Below are 25,929 nucleotides of genomic sequence, written 5' to 3'. Positions count from 1 at the left end.
CGCTCGGCCCTCCTGACGTGGTTTTAAGTAATTTGGACGTTTTAAAATTACATCTCTTCCAGTTATTTTCATAAAACACATCGTGTCAGAAGTGGGATCCGAACCCACGCCCTCAAACGAGGACCAGAATACAGTGATTCACATCGTAAACGAAGGAAGCTAAGCCCCTTGAGTCTGGCGAATTAGACCGCTCGGCCATCCTGACGTAGTTCTATGTAATTTGGACGTTTTAAAATTACATCTCTTCCAGTTATTTTCAAAAAACACATCGTGTCAGAAGTGGGATTCGAACCCACGCCCTAAAACGAGGACGAGAATACACAGATTCACATCGTGAACGAAGGAAGCTAAGCCCCTTGAGTCTGGCACCTTAGGCCGCTCGGCCATCCTGACGTGCTTTAATGTAATTTGGACGTTTTAAAATTACATCTCTTCCAGTTATTTTCAAAAAACACATCGTGTCAGAAGTGGGATTCGAACCCACGCCCTCAAACGAGGACCAGAATACACAGATTCACATCGTGAACGAAGGAAGCTAAGCCCCTTGAGTCTGGCGCCTTAGACCGCTCGGCCATCCTGACGTAGTTCTATGTAATTTGGACGTTTTAAAATTACATCTCTTCCAGTTATTTTCAAAAAACACATCGTGTCAGAAAAGGGATTCGAACCCACGCCCTAAAACGAGGACGAGAATACACAGATTCACATCGTGAACGAAGAAAGCTAAGCCCCTTGAGTCTGTCGCCTTAGACAGCTCGGCCATCCTGTTGTGGTCTTTGGTAATTTTGACGTTTTAAAATTACATCTCTTCCAGTTATTTTCATATAACACATCGTGTCATAAGTGGGATTCGAACCCACGCCCTCAAACGATTACCAGAATACACGGATTCACATCGTAAACGAAGGAAGCTAAGCCCCTTGAGTCTGGCGTTTAGACCGCTCGGCCCTCCTGACGTGGTTTTATGTAATTTGGACGTTTTAAAATTACATCTCTTCCAGTTATTTTCATAAAACACATCATGTCATAAGTGGGATTCGAACCCACGCCCTCAAACGATTACCAGAACACACAGATTCACAACGTGAACGAAGGAAGCTAAGCCCCTTGAGTCTGGCGCCTTAGACCGCTCGGCCATCCTGACGTGCTTTTATGTAATTTGGACGTTTTAAAATTACATCTCTTCCAGTTATTTTCAAAAAACACATCGTGTCAGAAGTGGGATTCGAACCCACGCCCTCAAACGAGGACCAGAATACAGTGATTCACATCGTGAACGAAGGAAGTTAAGCCCCTTGAGTCTGGCGTTTAGACCGCTCGGCCCTCCTGACGTGGTTTTAAGTAATTTGGACGTTTTAAAATTACATCTCTTCCAGTTATTTTCATAAAACACATCGTGTCAGAAGTGGGATCCGAACCCACGCCCTCAAACGAGGACCAGAATACAGTGATTCACATCGTGAACGAAGGAAGCTAAGCCCCTTGAGTCTGGCGAATTAGACCGCTCGGCCATCCTGACGTAGTTCTATGTAATTTGGACGTTTTAAAATTACATCTCTTCCAGTTATTTTCAAAAAACACATCGTGTCAGAAGTGGGATTCGAACCCACGCCCTAAAACGAGGACGAGAATACACAGATTCACATCGTGAACGAAGGAAGCTAAGCCCCTTGAGTCTGGCACCTTAGGCCGCTCGGCCATCCTGACGTGCTTTTATGTAATTTGGACGTTTTAAAATTACATCTCTTCCAGTTATTTTCAAAAAACACATCGTGTCAGAAGTGGGATTCGAACCCACGTCCTCAAACGAGGACCAGAATACAGTGATTCACATCGTGAACGAAGGAAGTTAAGCCCCTTGAGTCTGGCGTTTAGACCGCTCGGCCCTCCTGACGTGGTTTTAAGTAATTTGGACGTTTTAAAATTACATCTCTTCCTGTTATTTTCATAAAACACATCGTGTCAGAAGTGGGATCCGAACCCACGCCCTCAAACGAGGACCAGAATACAGTGATTCACATCGTGAACGAAGGAAGCTAAGCCCCTTGAGTCTGGCGCCTTAGACCGCTCGGCCATCCTGACGTAGTTCTATGTAATTTGGACGTTTTAAAATTACATCTCTTCCAGTTATTTTCAAAAAACACATCGTGTCAGAAGTGGGATTCGAACCCACGCCCTCAAACGAGGACCAGAATACAGTGATTCACATCGTGAACGAAGGAAGCTAAGCCCCTTGAGTCTAGCATGTTAGGCCGCTCGGCCATCCTGACGTGGTTTTATGTAATTTGGACGTTTTAAAATTACATCTCTTCCAGTTATATTCGAAAAACACATCGTGTCAGAAGTGGGATTCGAACCCACGCCCTCAAACGAGGACCAGAATACACAGATTCACATCGTGAACGAAGGAAGCTAAGCCCCTTGAGTCTGTCGCCTTAGACAGCTCGGCCATCCTGTTGTGGTCTTTGGTAATTTTGACGTTTTAAAATTACATCTCTTCCAGTTATTTTCATATAACACATCGTGTCATAAGTGGGATTCGAACCCACGCCCTCAAACGATTACCAGAATACACGGATTCACATCGTAAACGAAGGAAGCTAAGCCCCTTGAGTCTGGCGTTTAGACCGCTCGGCCCTCCTGACGTGGTTTTATGTAATTTGGACGTTTTAAAATTACATCTCTTCCAGTTATTTTCATAAAACACATCGTGTCATAAGTGGGATTCGAACCCACGCCCTCAAACGATTACCAGAATACACAGATTCACATCGTGAACGAAGGAAGCTAAGCCCCTTGAGTCTGGCGTTTAGACCGCTCGGCCCTCCTGACGTGGTTTTAAGTAATTTGGACGTTTTAAAATTACATCTCTTCCAGTTATTTTCAAAAAACACATCGTGTCAGAAGTGGGATTCGAACCCACGTCCTCAAACGAGGACCAGAATACAGTGATTCACATCGTGAACGAAGGAAGTTAAGCCCCTTGAGTCTGGCGTTTAGACCGCTCGGCCCTCCTGACGTGGTTTTAAGTAATTTGGACGTTTTAAAATTACATCTCTTCCTGTTATTTTCATAAAACACATCGTGTCAGAAGTGGGATCCGAACCCACGCCCTCAAACGAGGACCAGAATACAGTGATTCACATCGTGAACGAAGGAAGCTAAGCCCCTTGAGTCTGGCGCCTTAGACCGCTCGGCCATCCTGACGTAGTTCTATGTAATTTGGACGTTTTAAAATTACATCTCTTCCAGTTATTTTCAAAAAACACATCGTGTCAGAAGTGGGATTCGAACCCACGCCCTCAAACGAGGACCAGAATACAGTGATTCACATCGTGAACGAAGGAAGCTAAGCCCCTTGAGTCTAGCATGTTAGGCCGCTCGGCCATCCTGACGTGGTTTTATGTAATTTGGACGTTTTAAAATTACATCTCTTCCAGTTATATTCGAAAAACACATCGTGTCAGAAGTGGGATTCGAACCCACGCCCTCAAACGAGGACCAGAATACACAGATTCACATCGTGAACGAAGGAAGCTAAGCCCCTTGAGTCTGTCGCCTTAGACAGCTCGGCCATCCTGTTGTGGTCTTTGGTAATTTTGACGTTTTAAAATTACATCTCTTCCAGTTATTTTCATATAACACATCGTGTCATAAGTGGGATTCGAACCCACGCCCTCAAACGATTACCAGAATACACGGATTCACATCGTAAACGAAGGAAGCTAAGCCCCTTGAGTCTGGCGTTTAGACCGCTCGGCCCTCCTGACGTGGTTTTATGTAATTTGGACGTTTTAAAATTACATCTCTTCCAGTTATTTTCATAAAACACATCATGTCATAAGTGGGATTCGAACCCACGCCCTCAAACGATTACCAGAACACACAGATTCACAACGTGAACGAAGGAAGCTAAGCCCCTTGAGTCTGGCGCCTTAGACCGCTCGGCCATCCTGACGTGCTTTTATGTAATTTGGACGTTTTAAAATTACATCTCTTCCAGTTATTTTCAAAAAACACATCGTGTCAGAAGTGGGATTCGAACCCACGCCCTCAAACGAGGACCAGAATACAGTGATTCACATCGTGAACGAAGGAAGTTAAGCCCCTTGAGTCTGGCGTTTAGACCGCTCGGCCCTCCTGACGTGGTTTTAAGTAATTTGGACGTTTTAAAATTACATCTCTTCCAGTTAGTTTCATAAAACACATCGTGTCAGAAGTGGGATCCGAACCCACGCCCTCAAACGAGGACCAGAATACAGTGATTCACATCGTGAACGAAGGAAGCTAAGCCCCTTGAGTCTGGCGAATTAGACCGCTCGGCCATCCTGACGTAGTTCTATGTAATTTGGACGTTTTAAAATTACATCTCTTCCAGTTATTTTCAAAAAACACATCGTGTCAGAAGTGGGATTCGAACCCACGCCCTAAAACGAGGACGAGAATACACAGATTCACATCGTGAACGAAGGAAGCTAAGCCCCTTGAGTCTGGCACCTTAGGCCGCTCGGCCATCCTGACGTGCTTTTATGTAATTTGGACGTTTTAAAATTACATCTCTTCCAGTTATTTTCAAAAAACACATCGTGTCAGAAGTGGGATTCGAACCCACGTCCTCAAACGAGGACCAGAATACAGTGATTCACATCGTGAACGAAGGAAGTTAAGCCCCTTGAGTCTGGCGTTTAGACCGCTCGGCCCTCCTGACGTGGTTTTAAGTAATTTGGACGTTTTAAAATTACATCTCTTCCTGTTATTTTCATAAAACACATCGTGTCAGAAGTGGGATCCGAACCCACGCCCTCAAACGAGGACCAGAATACAGTGATTCACATCGTGAACGAAGGAAGCTAAGCCCCTTGAGTCTGGCGCCTTAGACCGCTCGGCCATCCTGACGTAGTTCTATGTAATTTGGACGTTTTAAAATTACATCTCTTCCAGTTATTTTCAAAAAACACATCGTGTCAGAAGTGGGATTCGAACCCACGCCCTCAAACGAGGACCAGAATACAGTGATTCACATCGTGAACGAAGGAAGCTAAGCCCCTTGAGTCTAGCATGTTAGGCCGCTCGGCCATCCTGACGTGGTTTTATGTAATTTGGACGTTTTAAAATTACATCTCTTCCAGTTATATTCGAAAAACACATCGTGTCAGAAGTGGGATTCGAACCCACGCCCTCAAACGAGGACCAGAATACACAGATTCACATCGTGAACGAAGGAAGCTAAGCCCCTTGAGTCTGTCGCCTTAGACAGCTCGGCCATCCTGTTGTGGTCTTTGGTAATTTTGACGTTTTAAAATTACATCTCTTCCAGTTATTTTCATATAACACATCGTGTCATAAGTGGGATTCGAACCCACGCCCTCAAACGATTACCAGAATACACGGATTCACATCGTAAACGAAGGAAGCTAAGCCCCTTGAGTCTGGCGTTTAGACCGCTCGGCCCTCCTGACGTGGTTTTATGTAATTTGGACGTTTTAAAATTACATCTCTTCCAGTTATTTTCATAAAACACATCGTGTCATAAGTGGGATTCGAACCCACGCCCTCAAACGATTACCAGAATACACAGATTCACATCGTGAACGAAGGAAGCTAAGCCCCTTGAGTCTGGCGTTTAGACCGCTCGGCCCTCCTGACGTGGTTTTAAGTAATTTGGACGTTTTAAAATTACATCTCTTCCAGTTATTTTCAAAAAACACATCGTGTCAGAAGTGGGATTCGAACCCACGTCCTCAAACGAGGACCAGAATACAGTGATTCACATCGTGAACGAAGGAAGTTAAGCCCCTTGAGTCTGGCGTTTAGACCGCTCGGCCCTCCTGACGTGGTTTTAAGTAATTTGGACGTTTTAAAATTACATCTCTTCCTGTTATTTTCATAAAACACATCGTGTCAGAAGTGGGATCCGAACCCACGCCCTCAAACGAGGACCAGAATACAGTGATTCACATCGTGAACGAAGGAAGCTAAGCCCCTTGAGTCTGGCGCCTTAGACCGCTCGGCCATCCTGACGTAGTTCTATGTAATTTGGACGTTTTAAAATTACATCTCTTCCAGTTATTTTCAAAAAACACATCGTGTCAGAAGTGGGATTCGAACCCACGCCCTCAAACGAGGACCAGAATACAGTGATTCACATCGTGAACGAAGGAAGCTAAGCCCCTTGAGTCTAGCATGTTAGGCCGCTCGGCCATCCTGACGTGGTTTTATGTAATTTGGACGTTTTAAAATTACATCTCTTCCAGTTATATTCGAAAAACACATCGTGTCAGAAGTGGGATTCGAACCCACGCCCTCAAACGAGGACCAGAATACACAGATTCACATCGTGAACGAAGGAAGCTAAGCCCCTTGAGTCTGTCGCCTTAGACAGCTCGGCCATCCTGTTGTGGTCTTTGGTAATTTTGACGTTTTAAAATTACATCTCTTCCAGTTATTTTCATATAACACATCGTGTCATAAGTGGGATTCGAACCCACGCCCTCAAACGATTACCAGAATACACGGATTCACATCGTAAACGAAGGAAGCTAAGCCCCTTGAGTCTGGCGTTTAGACCGCTCGGCCCTCCTGACGTGGTTTTATGTAATTTGGACGTTTTAAAATTACATCTCTTCCAGTTATTTTCATAAAACACATCGTGTCATAAGTGGGATTCGAACCCACGCCCTCAAACGATTACCAGAATACACAGATTCACATCGTGAACGAAGGAAGCTAAGCCCCTTGAGTCTGGCGTTTAGACCGCTCGGCCCTCCTGACGTGGTTTTAAGTAATTTGGACGTTTTAAAATTACATCTCTTCCAGTTATTTTCATAAAACACATCGTGTCAGAAGTGGGATCCGAACCCACGCCCTCAAACGAGGACCAGAATACAGTGATTCACATCGTGAACGAAGGAAGCTAAGCCCCTTGAGTCTGGCGCCTTAGACCGCTCGGCCATCCTGACGTGGTTTTATGTAATTTGGACGTTTTAAAATTACATCTCTTCCAGTTATTTTCAAAAAACACATCGTGTCAGAAGTGGGATTCGAACCCACGACCTAAAACGAGGACGAGAATACACAGATTCACATCGTGAACGAAGGAAGCTAAGCCCCTTGAGTCTGGCGCCTTAGGCCGCTCGGCCATCCTGACGTGGTTTTATGTAATTTGGACGTTTTAAAATTACATCTCTTCCAGTTATATTCGAAAAACACATCGTGTCAGAAGTGGGATTCGAACCCACGCCCTAAAACGAGGACGAGAATACACAGATTCACATCGTGAACGAAGGAAGCTAAGCCCCTTGAGTCTGTCGCCTTAGACAGCTCGGCCATCCTGTTGTGGTCTTTGGTAATTTTGACGTTTTAAAATTACATCTCTTCCAGTTATTTTCATAAAACACATCGTGTCATTAAGTAGGATTCGAACCCACGCCCTCAAACGAGGACCAGAATACACAGATTCACATCGTAAACGAAGGAAACTAAGCCCCTTGAGTCTGGCGTTTAGACCGCTCGGCCCTCCTGACGTGGTTTTATGTAATTTGGACGTTTTAAAATTACATCTCTTCCAGTTATTTTCATAAAACACATCGTGTCAGAAGTGGTATACGAACCCACGCCCTCAAACGAGGACCAGAATACACAGATTCACATCGAGAACGAAGGAAGCTAAGCCCCTTGAGTCTGTCGCCTTAGACAGCTCGGCCATCCTGTTGTGGTCTTTGGTAATTTTGACGTTTTAAAATTACATCTCTTCCAGTTATTTTCATAAAACACATCGTGTCATAAGTGGGATTCGAACCCACGCCCTCAAACGAGGACCAGAATACACAGATTCACATCGTAAACGAAGGAAGCTAAGCCCCTTGAGTCTGGCGTTTAGACCGCTCGGCCCTCCTGACGTGGTTTTATGTAATTTGGACGTTTTAAAATTACATCTCTTCCAGTTATTTTCATAAAACACATCGTGTCAGAAGTGGGATACGAACCCACGCCCTCAAACGAGGACCAGAATACACAGATTCATATCGTGAACGAAGGAAGCTAAGCCCCTTGAGTCTGGCGCCTTAGACCGCTCGGCCATCCTGACGTAGTTTTATGTAATTTGGACGTTTTAAAATTACATCTCTTCCAGTTATTTTCATAAAACACATCGTGTCATAAGTAGGATTCGAACCCACGCCCTCAAACGAGGACCAGAATACACAGATTCACATCGTGAACGAAGGAAGCTAAGCCCCTTGAGTCTGGCGCCTTAGACCGCTCGGCCATCCTGACGTGGTTTTATGTAATTTGGACGTTTTAAAATTACATCTCTTCCAGTTATTTTCAAAAAACACATCGTGTCAGAAGTGGGATTGGAACCCACGCCCTAAAACGAGGACGAGAATACACAGATTCACATCGTGAACGAAGGAAGCTAAGCTTCTTGAGTCTGTCGCCTTAGACAGCTCGGCCATCCTGTTGTGGTCTTTGGTAATTTTGACGTTTTAAAATTACATCTCTTCCAGTTATTTTCATAAAACACATCATGTCATAAGTGGGATTGGAACCCACGCCCTCAAACGAGGACCAGAATACACAGATTCACATCGTAAACGAAGGAAGCTAAGCCCCTTGAGTCTGTTTTTTAGACCGCTCGGCCCTCCTGACGTGGTTTTATGTAATTTGGACGTTTTAAAATTACATCTCTTCCAGTGATTTTCATAAAACACATCGTGTCAGAAGTGGGATACGAACCCACGTCCTCAAACGAGGACCAGAATACACAGATTCGCATCGTGAACGAAGGAAGCTAAGCCCCTTGAGTCTGGCGCCTTAGACCGCTCGGCCATCCTGACGTAATTTAATGTAATTTGGACGTTTTAAAATTACATCTCTTCCAGTTATTTTCAAAAAACACATCGTGTCAGAAGTGGGATTCGAACCCACGCCCTAAAACGAGGACGAGAATACACAGATTCACATCGTGAACGAAGGAAGCTAAGCCCCTTGAGTCTGGCGCCTTAGACCGCTCGGCCATCCTGACGTAGTTTTATGTAACTTGGACGTTTTAAAATTACATCTCTTCCAGTTATTTTCAAAAAACACATCGTGTCAGAAGTGGGATTCGAACCCACGCCCTCAAACGAGGACCAGAATACACAGAGTCACATCGTAAACGAAGGAAGCTAAGCCCCTTGAGTCTGGCGTTTAGACCGCTCGGCCCTCCTGACGTGGTTTTATGTAATTTGGACGTTTTAAAATTACATCTCTTCCAGTTATTTTCATAAAACACATCGTGTCAGAAGTGGTATACGAACCCACGCCCTCAAACGAGGACCAGAATACACAGATTCACATCGAGAACGAAGGAAGCTAAGCCCCCTGAGTCTGTCGCCTTAGACAGCTCGGCCATCCTGTTGTGGTCTTTGGTAATTTTGACGTTTTAAAATTACATCTCTTCCAGTTATTTTCATAAAACACATCGTGTCATAAGTGGGATTCGAACCCACGCCCTCAAACGAGGACCAGAATACACAGATTCACATCGTAAACGAAGGAAGCTAAGCCCCTTGAGTCTGGCGCCTTAGACTGCTCGGCCATCCTGACGTAGTTTTATGTAACTTGGACGTTTTAAAATTACATCTCTTCCAGTTATTTTCAAAAAACACATCGTGTCAGAAGTGGGATTCGAACCCACGCCCTAAAACGAGGACGAGAATACACAGATTCACATCGTGAACGAAGGAAGCTAAGCCCCTTGAGTCTGGCACCTTAGGCCGCTTGTCCATCCTGACGTAGCTTTATGTAATTTGGACGTTTTAAAATTACATCTCTTCCAGTTATATTCGAAAAACACATCGTGTCAGAAGTGGGATTCGAACCCACGCCCTCAAACGAGGACCAGAATACACAGATTCACATCGTGAACGAAGGAAGCTAAGCCCCTTGAGTCTGGCGCCTTAGACCGCTCGGCCATACTGACGTGGTTTTATGTAATTTGGACGTTTAAAAATTACATCTCTTCTAGTTATTTTCATAAAACACATCGTGTCAGAAGTGGGATTCGAACCCACGCCCTCAAGCGAGGACCAGAATACAGTGATTCACATCGTGAACGAAGGAAGCTAAGCCCCTTGAGTCTGACACCTTAGGCCGCTCGGCCATCCTGACGTGGTTTTATGTAATTTGGACGTTTTAAAATTACATCTCTTCCAGTTATTTTCAAAAAACACATCGTGTCAGAAGTGGGATTGGAACCCACGCCCTAAAACGAGGACGAGAATACACAGATTCACATCGTGAACGAAGGAAGCTAAGCTTCTTGAGTCTGTCGCCTTAGACAGCTCGGCCATCCTGTTGTGGTCTTTGGTAATTTTGACGTTTTAAAATTACATCTCTTCCAGTTATTTTCATAAAACACATCGTGTCATAAGTGGGATTCGAACCCACGCCCTCAAACGAGGACCAGAATACACAGATTCACATCGTAAACGAAGGAAGCTAAGCCCCTTGAGTCTGGCTTTTAGACCGCTCGGCCCTCCTGACGTGGTTTTATGTAATTTGGACGTTTTAAAATTACATCTCTTCCAGTTATTTTCATAAAACCCTCGTGTCAGAAGTGGGATACGAACCCACGTCCTCAAACGAGGACCAGAATACACAGATTCGCATCGTGAACGAAGGAAGCTAAGCCCCTTGAGTTTGGCGCCTTAGACCGCTCGGCCATCCTGACGTAATTTAATGTAATTTGGACGTTTTAAAATTACATCTCTTCCAGTTATTTTCAAAAAACACATCGTGTCAGAAGTGGGATTCGAACCCACGCCCTAAAACGAGGACCAGAATACACAGATTCACATCGTGAACGAAGGAAGCTAAGCCCCTTGAGTCTGGCGCCTTAGACCGCTCGGCCATCCGGACGTAGTTTTATGTAACTTGGACGTTTTAAAATTACATCTCTTCCAGTTATTTTCAAAAAACACATCGTGTCAGAAGTGGGATTCGAACCCACGCCCTAAAACGAGGACGAGAATACACAGATTCACATCGTGAACGAAGGAAGCTAAGCCCCTTGAGTCTGGCACCTTAGGCCGCTTGGCCATCCTGACGTAGTTTTATGTAATTTGGACGTTTTAAAATTACATCTCTTCCAGTTATATTCGAAAAACACATCGTGTCAGAAGTGGGATTCGAACCCACGCCCTCAAACGAGGACCAGAATACACAGATTCACATCGTGAACGAAGGAAGCTAAGCCCCTTGAGTCTGGCGCCTTAGACCGCTCGGCCATACTGACGTGGTTTTATGTAATTTGGACGTTTGAAAATTACATCTCTTCTAGTTATTTTCATAAAACACATCGTGTCAGAAGTGGGATTCGAAAACACTCCCGCAAACGAGGACCAGAATACAGAGATTCACATCGTGAACCAATGAAACTAAGAACACTTGAGTCTGTCGCCTAAGACCGCTCGGCCATCCTGTTGCGGTTTTATGTAATTTGGACTTTTTAAAATTACATCTCTTACAGTTATTTTCATAAAACACATCGTGTCAGAAGTGCGATACGAACCCACGTCCTCAAAAGAGGACCAGAATACACAGATTCACATCGTGAACGAAGGAAGCTAAGCCCCTTGAGTCTGGCGCCTTAGACCGCTCGGCCATCCTGACGTGGTTTTATGTAATTTGGACGTTTTAAAATTACATCTCTTCCAGTTATTTTCAAAAAACACATCGTGTCAGAAGTGGGATTCGAACCCACGCCCTAAAACGAGGACGAGAATACACAGATTCATATCGTGAACGAAGGAAGCTAAGCCCCTTGAGTCTGGCGCCTTAGACCGCTCGGCCATCCTGACGTAGTTTTATGTAACTTGGACGTTTTAAAATTACATCTCTTCCAGTTATTTTCAAAAAACACATCGTGTCAGAAGTGGGATTCGAACCCACGCCCTAAAACGAGGACGAGAATACACAGATTCACATCGTGAACGAAGGAAGCTAAGCCCCTTGAGTCTGGCGCCTTAGACCGCTCGGCCATCCTGACGTGGTTTTATGTAATTTGGACGTTTTAAAATTACATCTCTTCCAGTTATTTTCAAAAAACACATCGTGTCAGAAGTGGGATTCGAACCCACGCCCTAAAACGAGGACGAGAATACACAGATTCATATCGTGAACGAAGGAAGCTAAGCCCCTTGAGTCTGGCGCCTTAGACCGCTCGGCCATCCTGACGTAGTTTTATGTAACTTGGACGTTTTAAAATTACATCTCTTCCAGTTATTTTCAAAAAACACATCGTGTCAGAAGTGGGATTCGAACCCACGCCCTCAAACGAGGACCAGAATACACAGATTCACATCGTGAACGAAGGAAGCTAAGCCCCTTGAGTCTGGCGCCTTAGACCGCTCGGCCATACTGACGTGGTTTTATGTAATTTGGACGTTTGAAAATTACATCTCTTCTAGTTATTTTCATAAAACACATCGTGTCAGAAGTGGGATTCGAAAACACTCCCGCAAACGAGGACCAGAATACAGAGATTCACATCGTTAACCAATGAAACTAAGAACACTTGAGTCTGTCGCCTAAGACCGCTCGGCCATCCTGTTGCGGTTTTATGTAATTTGGACGTTTTAAAATTACATCTCTTACAGTTATTTTCATAAAACACATCGTGTCAGAAGTGCGATAGGAACCCACGTCCTCAAAAGAGGACCAGAATACACAGATTCACATCGTGAACGAAGGAAGCTAAGCCCCTTGAGTCTGGCGTCTTAGACCGCTCGGCCATCCTGACGTGGTTTTATGTAATTTGGACGTTTTAAAATTACATCTCTTCCAGTTATTTTCAAAAAACACATCGTGTCAGAAGTGGGATTCGAACCCACGCCCTCAAGCGAGGACCAGAATACAGTGATTCACATCGTGAACGAAGGAAGCTAAGCCCCTTGAGTCTGGCACCTTAGGCCGCTCGGCCATCCTGACGTGGTTTTATGTAATTTGGACGTTTTAAAATTACATCTCTTCCAGTTATTTTCAAAAAACACATCGTGTCAGAAGTGGGATTGGAACCCACGCCCTAAAACGAGGACGAGAATACACAGATTCACATCGTGAACGAAGGAAGCTAAGCCCCTTGAGTCTGTCGCCTTAGACAGCTCGGCCATCCTGTTGTGGTCTTTCGTAATTTTGACGTTTTAAAATTACATCTCTTCCAGTTATTTTCATAAAACACATCGTGTCATAAGTGGGATTCGAACCCACTCCCTCAAACGAGGACCAGAATACACAGATTCACATCGTAAACGAAGGAGGCTAAGCCCCTTGAGTCTGGCTTTTAGACCGCTCGGCCCTCCTGACGTGGTTTTATGTAATTTGGACGTTTTAAAATTACATCTCTTCCAGTTATTTTCATAAAACACATCGTGTCAGAAGTGGGATGCGAACCCACGTCCTCAAACGAGGACCAGAAAACACAGATTCGCATCGTGAACGAAGGAAGCTAAGCCCCTTGAGTCTGGCGCCTTAGACCGCTCGGCCATCCTGACGTAGTTTTATGTAATTTGGACGTTTTAAAATTACATCTCTTCCAGTTATTTTCAAAAAACACATCGTGTCAGAAGTGGGATTCGAACCCACGCCCTAAAACGAGGACGAGAATACACAGATTCACATCGTGAACGAAGGAAGCTAAGCCCCTTGAGTCTGGCACCTTAGGCCGCTCGGCCATCCTGACGTGGTTTTATGTAATTTGGACGTTTTAAAATTACATCTCTTCCAGTTATTTTCAAAAAAGACATCGTGTCAGAAGTGGGATTCGAACCCACGCCCTAAAACGAGGACGAGAATACACAGATTCACATCGTGAACGAAGGAAGCTAAGCCCCTTGAGTCTGGCACCTTAGGCCGCTCGGCCATCCTGACGTGGTTTTATGTAATTTGGACGTTTTAAAATTACATCTCTTCCAGTTATTTTCAAAAAACACATCGTGTCAGAAGTGGGATTCGAACCCACGCCCTAAAACGAGGACGAGAATACACAGATTCACACCGTGAACGAAGGAAGCTAAGCCCCTTGAGTCTGTCGCCTTAGACAGCTCGGCCATCCTGTTGTGGTCTTTGGTAATTTTGACGTTTTAAAATTACATCTCTTCCAGTTATTTTCATAAAACACATCGTGTCATAAGTGGGATTCGAACCCACGCCCTCAAACGAGGACCAGAATACACAGATTCACATCGCAAACGAAGGAAGCTAAGCCCCTTGAGTCTGGCTTTTAGACCGCTCGGCCCTCCTGACGTGGTTTTATGTAATTTGGACGTTTTAAAATTACATCTCTTCCAGTTATTTTCATAAAACACATCGTGTCAGAAGTGGGATGCGAACCCACGTCCTCAAACGAGGACCAGAATACACAGATTCGCATCGTGAACGAAGGAAGCTAAGCCCCTTGAGTCTGGCGCCTTAGACCGCTCGGCCATCCTGACGTAGTTTTATGTAATTTGGACGTTTTAAAATTACATCTCTTCCAGTTATTTTCAAAAAACACATCGTGTCAGAAGTGGGATTCGAACCCACGCCCTAAAACGAGGACGAGAATACACAGATTCACATCGTGAACGAAGGAAGCTAAGCCCCTTGAGTCTGGCACCTTAGGCCGCTCGGCCATCCTGACGTGGTTTTATGTAATTTGGACGTTTTAAAATTACATCTCTTCCAGTTATTTTCAAAAAACACATCGTGTCAGAAGTGGGATTCGAACCCACGCCCTAAAACGAGGACGAGAATACACAGATTCACACCGTGAACGAAGGAAGCTAAGCCCCTTGAGTCTGTCGCCTTAGACAGCTCGGCCATCCTGTTGTGGTCTTTGGTAATTTTGACGTTTTAAAATTACATCTCTTCCAGTTATTTTCATAAAACACATCGTGTCATAAGTGGGATTCGAACCCACGCCCTCAAACGAGGACCAGAATACACAGATTCACATCGTAAACGAAGGAAGCTAAGCCCCTTGAGTCTGGCTTTTAGACCGCTCGGCCCTCCTGACGTGGTTTTATGTAATTTGGACGTTTTAAAATTACATCTCTTCCAGTTATTTTCATAAAACACATCGTGTCAGAAGTGGGATACGAACCCACGTCCTCAAACGAGGACCAGAATACACAGATTCGCATCGTGAACGAAGGAAGCTAAGCCCCTTGAGTCTGGCGCCTTAGACCGCTCGGCCATCCTGACGTAGTTTTATGTAATTTGGACGTTTTAAAATTACATCTCTTCCAGTTATTTTCAAAAAACACATCGTGTCAGAAGTGGGATTCGAACCCACGCCCTAAAACGAGGACGAGAATACACAGATTCACATCGTGAACGAAGGAAGCTAAGCCCCTTGAGTCTGGCACCTTAGGCCGCTCGGCCATCCTGACGTGGTTTTATGTAATTTGGACGTTTTAAAATTACATCTCTTCCAGTTATTTTCAAAAAACACATCGTGTCAGAAGTGGGATTCGAACCCACGCCCTAAAACGAGGACGAGAATACACAGATTCACATCGTGAACGAAGGAAGCTAAGCCCCTTGAGTCTGGCGTTTAGACCGCTCGGCCCTCCTGACGTGGTTTTATGTAATTTAGACGTTTTAAAATTACATCTCTTCCAGTTATTTTCATAAAACACATCGTGTCAGAAGTGGGATACGAACCCACGCCCTCAAACGAGGACCAGAATACACAGATTCACATCGTGAACGAAGGAAGCTAAGCCCCTTGAGTCTGGCGCCTTAGACCGCTCGGCCATCCTGACGTAGTTTTATGTAATTTGGACGTTTTAAAATTACATCTCTTCCAGTTATTTTCAAAAAACACATCGTGTCAGAAGTGGGATTCGAACCCACGCCCTAAACCGAGGACGAGAATACACAGATTCACATCGTGAACGAAGGAAGCTAAGCCCCTTGAGTCTGGCACCTTAGGCCGCTCGGCCATCCTGACGTGGTTTTATGTAATTTGGACGTTTTAAAATTACACCTCTTCCAGATATATTCGAAAAACACATCGTGTCAGAAGTGGGATTCGAACCCACGCCCTCAAACGAGGACCAGAATACACAGATGCACATCGTGAACGAAGGAAGCTAAGCCCCTTGAGTCTGGCGCCTTAGACCGCTCGGCCATCCTGACGTAGTTTTATGTAATTTGGACGTTTTAAAATTACATCTCTTCCAGTTATTTTCAAAAAACACATCGTGTCAGAAGTGGGATTCGAACCCACGCCCTAAACCGAGGACGAGAATACACAGATTCACATCGTGAACGAAGGAAGCTAAGCCCCTTGAGTCTGGCACCTTAGGCCGCTCGGCCATCCTGACGTGGTTTTATGTAATTTGGACGTTTTAAAATTACACCTCTTCCAGATATATTCGAAAAACACATCGTGTCAGAAGTGGGATTCGAACCCACGCCCTCAAACGAGGACCAGAATACAGTGATTCACATCGTGAACGAAGGAAGCTAAGCCCCTTGAGTCTGGCACCTTAGGCCGCTCGGCCATCCTGACGTGGTTTTATGTAATTTGGACGTTTTAAAATTACATCTCTTCCAGATATTTTCAAAAAACACATCGTTTCAGAAGTGGGATTGGAACCCACGCCCTAAAACGAGGACGAGAATACACAGATTCACATCGTGAACGAAGGAAGCTAAGCCCCTTGAGTCTGTCGCCTTAGACAGCTCGGCCATCCTGTTGTGGTCTTTGGTAATTTTGACGTTTTAAAATTACATCTCTTCCAGTTATTTTCATAAAACACATCGTGTCATAAGTGGGATTCGAACCCACGCCCTCAAACGAGGACCAGAATACACAGATTCACATCGTAAACGAAGGAAGCTAAGCCCCTTGAGTCTGGCGTTTAGACCGCTCGGCCCTCCTGACGTGGTTTTATGTAATTTGGACGTTTTAAAATTACATCTCTTCCAGTTATTTTCATAAAACACATCGTGTCAGAAGTGGGATACGAACCCACGCCCTCAAACGAGGACCAGAATACACAGATTCACATCGTCAATGAAGGAAGCTAAGCCCCTTGAGTCTGGCGCCTTAGACCGCTCGGCCATCCTGACGTAGTTTTATGTAATTTGGACGTTTTAAAATTACATCTCTTCCAGTTATTTTCAAAAAACACTTCGTGTCAGAAGTGGGATTCGAACCCACGCCCTAAACCGAGGACGAGAATACACAGATTCACATCGTGAACGAAGGAAGCTAAGCCCCTTGAGTCTGGCACCTTAGGCCGCTCGGCCATCCTGACGTGGTTTTATGTAATTTGGACGTTTTAAAATTACACCTTTCCAGTTATATTCGAAAAACACATCGTGTCAGAAGTGGGATTCGAACCCACGCCCTCAAACGAGGACCAGAATACACAGATTCACATCGTGAACGAAGGAAGCTAAGCCCCTTGAGTCTGGCGCCTTAGACCGCTCGGCCATACTGACGTGGTTTTATGTAATTTGGACGTTTCAAAATTACATCTCTTCTAGTTATTTTCATAAAACACATGGTGTCAGAAGTGGGATTCGAACCCACGCCCTCAAACGAGGACCAGAATACAGTGATTCACATCGTGAACGAAGGAAGCTAAGCCCCTTGAGTCTGGCACCTTAGGCCGCTCGGCCATCCTGACGTGGTTTTATGTAATTTGGACGTTTTAAAATTACATCTCTTCCAGTTATTTTCAAAAAACACATCGTTTCAGAAGTGGGATTGGAACCCACGCCCTAAAACGAGGACGAGAATACACAGATTCACATCGTGAACGAAGGAAGCTAAGCCCCTTGAGTCTGTCGCCTTAGACAGCTCGGCCATCCTGTTGTGGTCTTTGGTAATTTTGACGTTTTAAAATTACATCTCTTCCAGTTATTTTCATAAAACACATCGTGTCATAAGTGGGATTCGAACCCACGCCCTCAAACGAGGACCAGAATACACAGATTCACATCGTAAACGAAGGAAGCTAAGCCCCTTGAGTCTGGCTTTTAGACCGCTCGGCCCTCCTGACGTGGTTTTATGTAATTTGGACGTTTTAAAATTACATCTCTTCCAGTTATTTTCATAAAACACATCGTGTCAGAAGTGGGATACGAACCCACGTCCTCAAACGAGGACCAGAATACACAGATTCGCATCGTGAACGAAGGAATCTAAGCCCCTTGAGTCTGGCGCCTTAGACCGCTCGGCCATCCTGACGTAGTTTTATGTAATTTGGACGTTTTAAAATTACATCTCTTCCAGTTATTTTCAAAAAACACATCGTGTCAGAAGTGGGATTCGAACCCACGGCCTAGAACGAGGACGAGAATACACAGATTCACATCGTGAACGAAGGAAGCTAAGCCCCTTGAGTCTGGCACCTTAGGCCGCTCGGCCATCCTGACGTGGTTTTATGTAATTTGGACGTTTTAAAATTACATCTCTTCCAGTTATTTTCAAAAAACACATCGTGTCAGAAGTGGGATTCGAACCCACGCCCTCAAACGAGGACCAGAATACAGTGATTCACATCGTGAACGAAGGAAGCTAAGCCCCTTGAGTCTGGCACCTTAGGCCGCTCGGCCATCCTGACGTGGTTTTATGTAATTTGGACGTTTTAAAATTACATCTCTTCCAGTTATTTTCAAAAAACACATCGTTTCAGAAGTGGGATTGGAACCCACGCCCTAAAACGAGGACGAGAATACACAGATTCACATCGTGAACGAAGGAAGCTAAGCCCCTTGAGTCTGTCGCCTTAGACAGCTCGGCCATCCTGTTGTGGTCTTTGGTAATTTTGACGTTTTAAAATTACATCTCTTCCAGTTATTTTCATAAAACACATCGTGTCATAAGTGGGATTCGAACCCACGCCCTCAAACGAGGACCAGAATACACAGATTCACATCGTAAACGAAGGAAGCTAAGCCCCTTGAGTCTGGCGTTTAGACCGCTCGGCCCTCCTGACGTGGTTTTATGTAATTTGGACGTTTTAAAATTACATCTCTTCCAGTTATTTTCATAAAACACATCGTGTCAGAAGTGGGATACGAACCCACGCCCTCAAACGAGGACCAGAATACACAGATTCACATCGTCAATGAAGGAAGCTAAGCCCCTTGAGTCTGGCGCCTTAGACCGCTCGGCCATCCTGACGTAGTTTTATGTAATTTGGACGTTTTAAAATTACATCTCTTCCAGTTATTTTAAAAAAACACTTCGTGTCAGAAGTGGGATTCGAACCCACGCCCTAAACCGAGGACGAGAATACACAGATTCACATCGTGAACGCAGGAAGCTAAGCCCCTTGAGTCTGGCACCTTAGGCCGCTCGGCCATCCTGACGTGGTTTTATGTAATTTGGACGTTTTAAAATTACACCTTTCCAGTTATATTCGAAAAACACATCGTGTCAAAAGTGGGATTCGAACCCACGCCCTCAAACGAGGACCAGAATACACAGATTCACATCGTGAACGAAGGAAGCTAAGCCCCTTGAGTCTGGCACCTTAGGCCGCTCGGCCATCCTGACGTGGTTTTATGTAATTTGGACGTTTTAAAATTACATCTCTTCCAGTTATTTTCAAAAAACACATCGTTTCAGAAGTGGGATTGGAACCCACGCCCTAAAACGAGGACGAGAATACACAGATTCACATCGTGAACGAAGGAAGCTAAGCCCCTTGAGTCTGTCACCTTAGACAGCTCGGCCATCCTGTTGTGGTCTTTGGTAATTTTGACGTTTTAAATTACATCTCTTCCAGTTATTTTCATAAAACACATCGTGTCATAAGTGGGATTCGAACCCACGCCCTCAAACGAGGACCAGAATACACAGATTCACATCGTAAACGAAGGAAGCTAAGCCCCTTGAGTCTGGCTTTTAGACCGCTCGGCCCTCCTGACGTGGTTTTATGTAATTTGGACGTTTTAAAATTACATCTCTTCCAGTTATTTTCATAAAACACATCGTGTCAGAAGTGGGATACGAACCCACGCCCTCAAACGAGGACCAGAATACACAGATTCACATCGTCAATGAAGGAAGCTAAGCCCCTTGAGTCTGGCGCCTTAGACCGCTCGGCCATCCTGACGTAGTTTTATGTAATTTGGACGTTTTAAAATTACATCTCTTCCAGTTATTTTAAAAAAACACTTCGTGTCAGAAGTGGGATTCGAACCCACGCCCTAAACCGAGGACGAGAATACACAGATTCACATCGTGAACGCAGGAAGCTAAGCCCCTTGAGTCTGGCACCTTAGGCCGCTCGGCCATCCTGACGTGGTTTTATGTAATTTGGACGTTTTAAAATTACACCTTTCCAGTTATATTCGAAAAACACATCGTGTCAAAAGTGGGATTCGAACCCACGCCCTCAAACGAGGACCAGAATACACAGATTCACATCGTGAACGAAGGAAGCTAAGCCCCTTGAGTCTGGCACCTTAGGCCGCTCGGCCATCCTGACGTGGTTTTATGTAATTTGGACGTTTTAAAATTACATCTCTTCCAGTTATTTTCAAAAAACACATCGTTTCAGAAGTGGGATTGGAACCCACGCCCTAAAACGAGGACGAGAATACACAGATTCACATCGTGAACGAAGGAAGCTAAGCCCCTTGAGTCTGTCACCTTAGACAGCTCGGCCATCCTGTTGTGGTCTTTGGTAATTTTGACGTTTTAAATTACATCTCTTCCAGTTATTTTCATAAAACACATCGTGTCATAAGTGGGATTCGAACCCACGCCCTCAAACGAGGACCAGAATACACAGATTCACATCGTAAACGAAGGAAGCTAAGCCCCTTGAGTCTGGCTTTTAGACCGCTCGGCCCTCCTGACGTGGTTTTATGTAATTTGGACGTTTTAAAATTACATCTCTTCCAGTTATTTTCATAAAACACATCGTGTCAGAAGTGGGATACGAACCCACGTCCTCAAACGAGGACCAGAATACACAGATTCGCATCGTGAACGAAGGAAGCTGAGCCCCTTGAGTCTGGCGCCTTAGACCGCTCGGCCATCCTGACGTAGTTTTATGTAATTTGGACGTTTTAAAATTACATCTCTTCCAGTTATTTTCAAAAAACACATCGTGTCAGAAGTGGGATTCGAACCCACGGCCTAGAACGAGGACGAGAATACACAGATTCACATCGTGAACGAAGGAAGCTAAGCCCCTTGAGTCTGGCACCTTAGGCCGCTCGGCCATCCTGATGTGGTTTTATGTAATTTGGACGTTTTAAAATTACATCTCTTCCAGTTATTTTCAAAACACACATCGTGTCAGAAGTGGGATTCGAACCCACGCCCTAAAACGAGGACGAGAATACACAGATTCACATCGTGAACGAAGGAAGCTAAGCCCCTTGAGTCTGTCGCCTTAAACAGCTCGGCCATCCTGTTGTGGTCTTTGGTAATTTTGACGTTTTAAAATTACATCTCTTCAAGTTATTTTCATAAAACACATCGTGTCATAAGTGGGATTCGAACCCACGCCCTCAAACGAGGACCAGAATACACAGATTCACATCGTAAACGAAGGAAGCTAAGCCCCTTGAGTCTGGCGTTTAGACCGCTCGGCCCTCCTGACGTGGTTTTATGTAATTTGGACGTTTTAAAATTACACCTCTTCCAGTTATTTTCATAAAACACATCGTGTCAGAAGTGGGATACGAACCCACGCCCTCAAACGAGGACCAGAATACACAGATTCACATCGTGAACGAAGGAAGCTAAGCCCCTTGAGTCTGGCGCCTTAGACCGCTCGGCCATCCTGACGTAGTTTTATGTAATTTGGACGTTTTAAAATTACATCTCTTCCAGTTATTTTCAAAAAACACATGGTGTCAGAAGTGGGATTCGAACCCACGCCCTAAACCGAGGACGAGAATACACAGATTCACATCGTGAACGAAGGAAGCTAAGCCCCTTGGGTCTGGCACCTTAGGCCGCTCGGCCATTCTGACGTGGTTTTATGTAATTTGGACGTTTTAAAATTACATCTCTTCCAGTTATTTTCAAAAAACACATCGTGTCAGAAGTGGGATTCGAACCCACGCCCTAAAACGAGGACGAGAATACACAGATTCACATCGTGAACGAAGGAAGCTAAGCCCCTTGAGTCTGTCGCCTTAGACAGCTCGGCCATCCTGTTGTGGTCTTTGGTAATTTTGACGTTTTAATATTACATCTCTTCAAGTTATTTTCATAAAACACATCGTGTCATAAGTGGGATTCGAACCCACGCCCTCAAACGAGGACCAGAATACACAGATTCACATCGTAAACGAAGGAAGCTAAGCCCCTTGAGTCTGGCGTTTAGACCGCTCGGCCCTCCTGACGTGGTTTTATGTAATTTGGACGTTTTAAAATTACATCTCTTCCAGTTATTTTCATAAAACACATCGTGTCAGAAGTGGGATACGAACCCACGTCCTCAAACGAGGACCAGAATACACAGATTCGCATCGTGAACGAAGGAAGCTAAGCCCCTTGAGTCTGGCTTTTAGACCGCTCGGCCCTCCTGACGTGGTTTTATGTAATTTGGACGTTTTAAAATTACATCTCTTCCAGTTATTTTCATAAAACACATCGTGTCAGAAGTGGGATACGAACCCACGCCCTCAAACGAGGACCAGAATACACAGATTCACATCGTCAACGAAGGAAGCTAAGCCCCTTGAGTCTGGCGCCTTAGACCGCTCGGCCATCCTGACGTAGTTTTATGTAATTTGGACGTTTTAAAATTACATCTCTTCCAGTTATTTTCAAAAAACACTTCGTGTCAGAAGTGGGATTCGAACCCACGCCCTAAACCGAGGACGAGAATACACAGATTCACATCGTGAACGAAGGAAGCTAAGCCCCTTGAGTCTGGCACCTTTGGCCGCTCGGCCATCCTGACGTGGTTTTATGTAATTTGGACGTTTTAAAATTACACCTTTCCAGTTATATTCGAAAAACACATCGTGTCAGAAGTGGGATTCGAACCCACGCCCTCAAACGAGGACCAGAATACACAGATTCACATCGTGAACGAAGGAAGCTAAGAACCCTTGAGTCTGGCGCCTTAGACCGCTCGGCCATACTGACGTGGTTTTATGTAATTTGGACGTTTCAAAATTACATCTCTTCTAGTTATTTTCATAAAACACATCGTGTCAGAAGTGCGATACGAACCCACGCCCTCAAACGAGGACCATAATACACTGATTCACATCGTGAACGAAGAGAGCTAAGCCCCTTGAGTCTTGCGCCTTAGACCGCTCGGCCATCCTGACGTGGTTTTATGTAATTTGGACGTTATAAAATTACATCTCTTCCAGTTATTTTCAAAAAACACATCGTGTTAGAAGTGGGATTCGAACCCACGCCCTCAAACGAGGACGAGAATACACAGATTCACATCGTGAACGAAGGAAGCTAAGCCCCTTGAGTCTGGCGCCTTAGACCGCTCGGCCATACTGACGTGGTTTTATGTAATTTGGACGTTTTAAAATTACATCTCTTCCAGTTATTTTCAAAAAACACATCGTGTCAGAAGAGGGATTCGAACCCACGCCCTCAAACGTGGACGAGAATACACAGATTCACATCGTGAACGAAGGAAGCTAAGCCCCTTGAGTCTGGCGCCTTAGACCGCTCGGCCATCCTGACGTGGTTTTATGTAATTTGGACGTTTTAAAATTACACCTCTTCCAGTTATTTTCAAAAAACACATCGTGTCAGAAGTGGGATTCGAACCCACGCCCTCAAACGAGGACGGGAATACACAGATTCACATCGTGAACGAAGGAAGCTAAGCCCCTTGAGTCTGGCGCCTTAGACCGCTCGGCCATACTGACGTGGTTTTATGTAATTTGGACGTTTTAAAATTACATCTCTTCTAGTTATTTTCATAAAACACATCGTATCAGAAGTGGGATTCGAACCCACGCCCTCAAACGAGGACCAGAATACACAGATTCACATCGTGAACGAAGGAAGCTAAGCCCCTTGAGTCTGGCGCCTTAGACCGCTCGGCCATCCTGACGTAGTTTTATGTAATTTGGACGTTTTAAAATTACAACTCTTCCAGTTATTTTCAAAAAACCATTCGTGTCAGAAGAGGGATTCGAACCCACGCCCTCAAACGTGGACGAGAATACACAGATTCACATCGTGAACGAAGGAAGCTAAGCCCCTTGAGTCTGGCGCCTTAGACCGCTCGGCCATCCTGACGTGGTTTTATATAATTTGGACGTTTTTAAATTACATCTCTTCCAGTTATTTTCAAAAAACACATCGTGTCAGAAGTGGGATTCGAACCCACGCCCTCAAACGAGGACCAGAATACACAGATACACATTGTCAACGAAGCAAGCTAAGCCCCTTGAGTCTGGCGCCTTAGACCGCTCGGCCATCCTGACGTAGTTTTATGTAATTTGGACGTTTTAAAATTACAACTCTTCCAGTTATTTTCAAAAAACACATCGTGTCAGAAGTGGGATTCGAAAACACTCCCGCAAACGAGGACCAGAATACAGCGATTCACATCGTGAACGAAGGAAGCTAAGCCCCTTGAGTCTGGCACCTTAGGCCGCTCGGCCATCCTGACGTGGTTTTATGTAATTTGGACGTTTTAAAATTACATCTCTTCCAGTTATTTTCAAAAAACCATTCGTGTCAGAAGTGGGATTCGAACCCACGCCCTCAAACGAGGACGAGAATACACAGATTCACATCGTGAACGAAGGAAGCTAAGCCCCTTGAGTCTGGCGCCTTAGACCGCTCGGCCATACTGACGTGGTTCTATGTAATTTGGACGTTTTAAAATTACATCTCTTCTAGTTATTTTCATAAAACACATCGTGTCAGAAGTGGGATTCGAAAACACTCCCGCAAACGAGGACCAGAATACAGCGATTCACATCGTGAACGAAGGAAGCTAAGCCCCTTGAGTCTGGCACCTTAGGCCGCTCGGCCATCCTGACGTGGTTTTATGTAATTTGGACGTTTTAAAATTACATCTCTTCCAGTTATTTTCAAAAAACCATTCGTGTCAGAAGTGGGATTCGAACCCACGCCCTCAAACGAGGACGAGAATACACAGATTCACATCGTGAACGAAGGAAGCTAAGCCCCTTGAGTCTGTCGCCTAAGACCGCTCGGCCATACTGACGTGGTTTTATGTAATTTCGACGTTTTAAAATTACATCTCTTCCAGTTATTTTCATAAAACACATCGTGTCAGAAGGGCGATACGAACCCACGCCCTCAAACGAGGACCAGAATACACAGATTCACATCGTGAACGAAGGAAGCTAAGCCACTCGAGTCTGGCGCCTTAGACCGCTCGGGCATACTGACGTGGTTTTATGTAATTTGGAGGTTTTAAAATTACATCTCTTCCAGTTATTTTCAAAAAACACATCGTGTCAGAAGTGGGATTCGAACCCACGCCCTCAAACGAGAACGAGAATACACAGATTCACATCGTGAACGAAGGAAGCTAAGAACCCTTGAGTCTGTCGCCTAAGACCGCTCGGCCATACTGACGTGGTTTTATGTAATTTGAACGTTTTAAAATTACATCTCTTCCAGTTATTTTCATAAAACACATCGTGTCAGAAGTGGGATTCGAACCCACGCCCTCAAACGAGAACGAGAATACACAGATTCACATCGTGAACGAAGGAAGCTAAGAACCCTTGAGTCTGTCGCCTAAGACCGCTCGGCCATACTGACGTGGTTTTATGTAATTTGAACGTTTTAAAATTACATCTCTTCCAGTTATTTTCAAAAAACACATCGTGTCAGAAGTGGGATTTGAACCCACGCCCTCAAACGAGGACCAGAATACACAGATTCACATCGTCAACGAAGGAAGCTAAGCCCCTTGAGTCTGGCGCCTTAGACCGCTCGGCCATACTGAC

At 44.8% G+C, this 25,929-nt stretch overlaps 10 non-coding genes across 10 annotated transcripts; all 10 read right to left on the bottom strand.

The window, feature by feature from the left end:
- Window positions 1-459: 459 nt before the first annotated feature.
- Window positions 460-581, bottom strand: TRNAL-CAA (transfer RNA leucine (anticodon CAA)). Its single transcript has 2 exons — window positions 544-581; window positions 460-505 (listed from the first exon to the last, which is right to left on the bottom strand). It is a non-coding gene; the product is annotated as a tRNA-Leu (tRNA).
- Window positions 582-9,842: 9,261 nt separating this feature from the next.
- TRNAL-CAA (transfer RNA leucine (anticodon CAA)) lies at window positions 9,843-9,964 on the bottom strand. Its single transcript has 2 exons — window positions 9,927-9,964; window positions 9,843-9,888 (listed from the first exon to the last, which is right to left on the bottom strand). It is a non-coding gene; the product is annotated as a tRNA-Leu (tRNA).
- A 1,192-nt stretch (window positions 9,965-11,156) lies between these two features.
- Window positions 11,157-11,278, bottom strand: TRNAL-CAA (transfer RNA leucine (anticodon CAA)). Its single transcript has 2 exons — window positions 11,241-11,278; window positions 11,157-11,202 (listed from the first exon to the last, which is right to left on the bottom strand). It is a non-coding gene; the product is annotated as a tRNA-Leu (tRNA).
- A 1,007-nt stretch (window positions 11,279-12,285) lies between these two features.
- TRNAL-CAA (transfer RNA leucine (anticodon CAA)) lies at window positions 12,286-12,407 on the bottom strand. Its single transcript has 2 exons — window positions 12,370-12,407; window positions 12,286-12,331 (listed from the first exon to the last, which is right to left on the bottom strand). It is a non-coding gene; the product is annotated as a tRNA-Leu (tRNA).
- A 3,635-nt stretch (window positions 12,408-16,042) lies between these two features.
- Window positions 16,043-16,164, bottom strand: TRNAL-CAA (transfer RNA leucine (anticodon CAA)). The gene is made up of 2 exons: window positions 16,127-16,164; window positions 16,043-16,088 (listed from the first exon to the last, which is right to left on the bottom strand). It is a non-coding gene; the product is annotated as a tRNA-Leu (tRNA).
- A 1,192-nt stretch (window positions 16,165-17,356) lies between these two features.
- On the bottom strand, window positions 17,357-17,478 carry TRNAL-CAA (transfer RNA leucine (anticodon CAA)). The gene is made up of 2 exons: window positions 17,441-17,478; window positions 17,357-17,402 (listed from the first exon to the last, which is right to left on the bottom strand). It is a non-coding gene; the product is annotated as a tRNA-Leu (tRNA).
- Window positions 17,479-22,984: 5,506 nt separating this feature from the next.
- TRNAL-CAA (transfer RNA leucine (anticodon CAA)) lies at window positions 22,985-23,107 on the bottom strand. Its single transcript has 2 exons — window positions 23,070-23,107; window positions 22,985-23,030 (listed from the first exon to the last, which is right to left on the bottom strand). It is a non-coding gene; the product is annotated as a tRNA-Leu (tRNA).
- An 818-nt stretch (window positions 23,108-23,925) lies between these two features.
- On the bottom strand, window positions 23,926-24,047 carry TRNAL-CAA (transfer RNA leucine (anticodon CAA)). Its single transcript has 2 exons — window positions 24,010-24,047; window positions 23,926-23,971 (listed from the first exon to the last, which is right to left on the bottom strand). It is a non-coding gene; the product is annotated as a tRNA-Leu (tRNA).
- A 254-nt stretch (window positions 24,048-24,301) lies between these two features.
- On the bottom strand, window positions 24,302-24,423 carry TRNAL-CAA (transfer RNA leucine (anticodon CAA)). Its single transcript has 2 exons — window positions 24,386-24,423; window positions 24,302-24,347 (listed from the first exon to the last, which is right to left on the bottom strand). It is a non-coding gene; the product is annotated as a tRNA-Leu (tRNA).
- A 1,384-nt stretch (window positions 24,424-25,807) lies between these two features.
- On the bottom strand, window positions 25,808-25,929 carry TRNAL-CAA (transfer RNA leucine (anticodon CAA)). The gene is made up of 2 exons: window positions 25,892-25,929; window positions 25,808-25,853 (listed from the first exon to the last, which is right to left on the bottom strand). It is a non-coding gene; the product is annotated as a tRNA-Leu (tRNA).

Source organism: Phalangium opilio, unplaced genomic scaffold, assembly GCF_054372755.1.
Source record: "Phalangium opilio isolate 3A_F unplaced genomic scaffold, DU_Popi_V2 ptg000061l_1, whole genome shotgun sequence".
NCBI classification, from domain to species: Eukaryota; Metazoa; Arthropoda; class Arachnida; order Opiliones; family Phalangiidae; genus Phalangium; species Phalangium opilio.
This window is presented reverse-complemented; position numbering and strand designations above follow the sequence as displayed.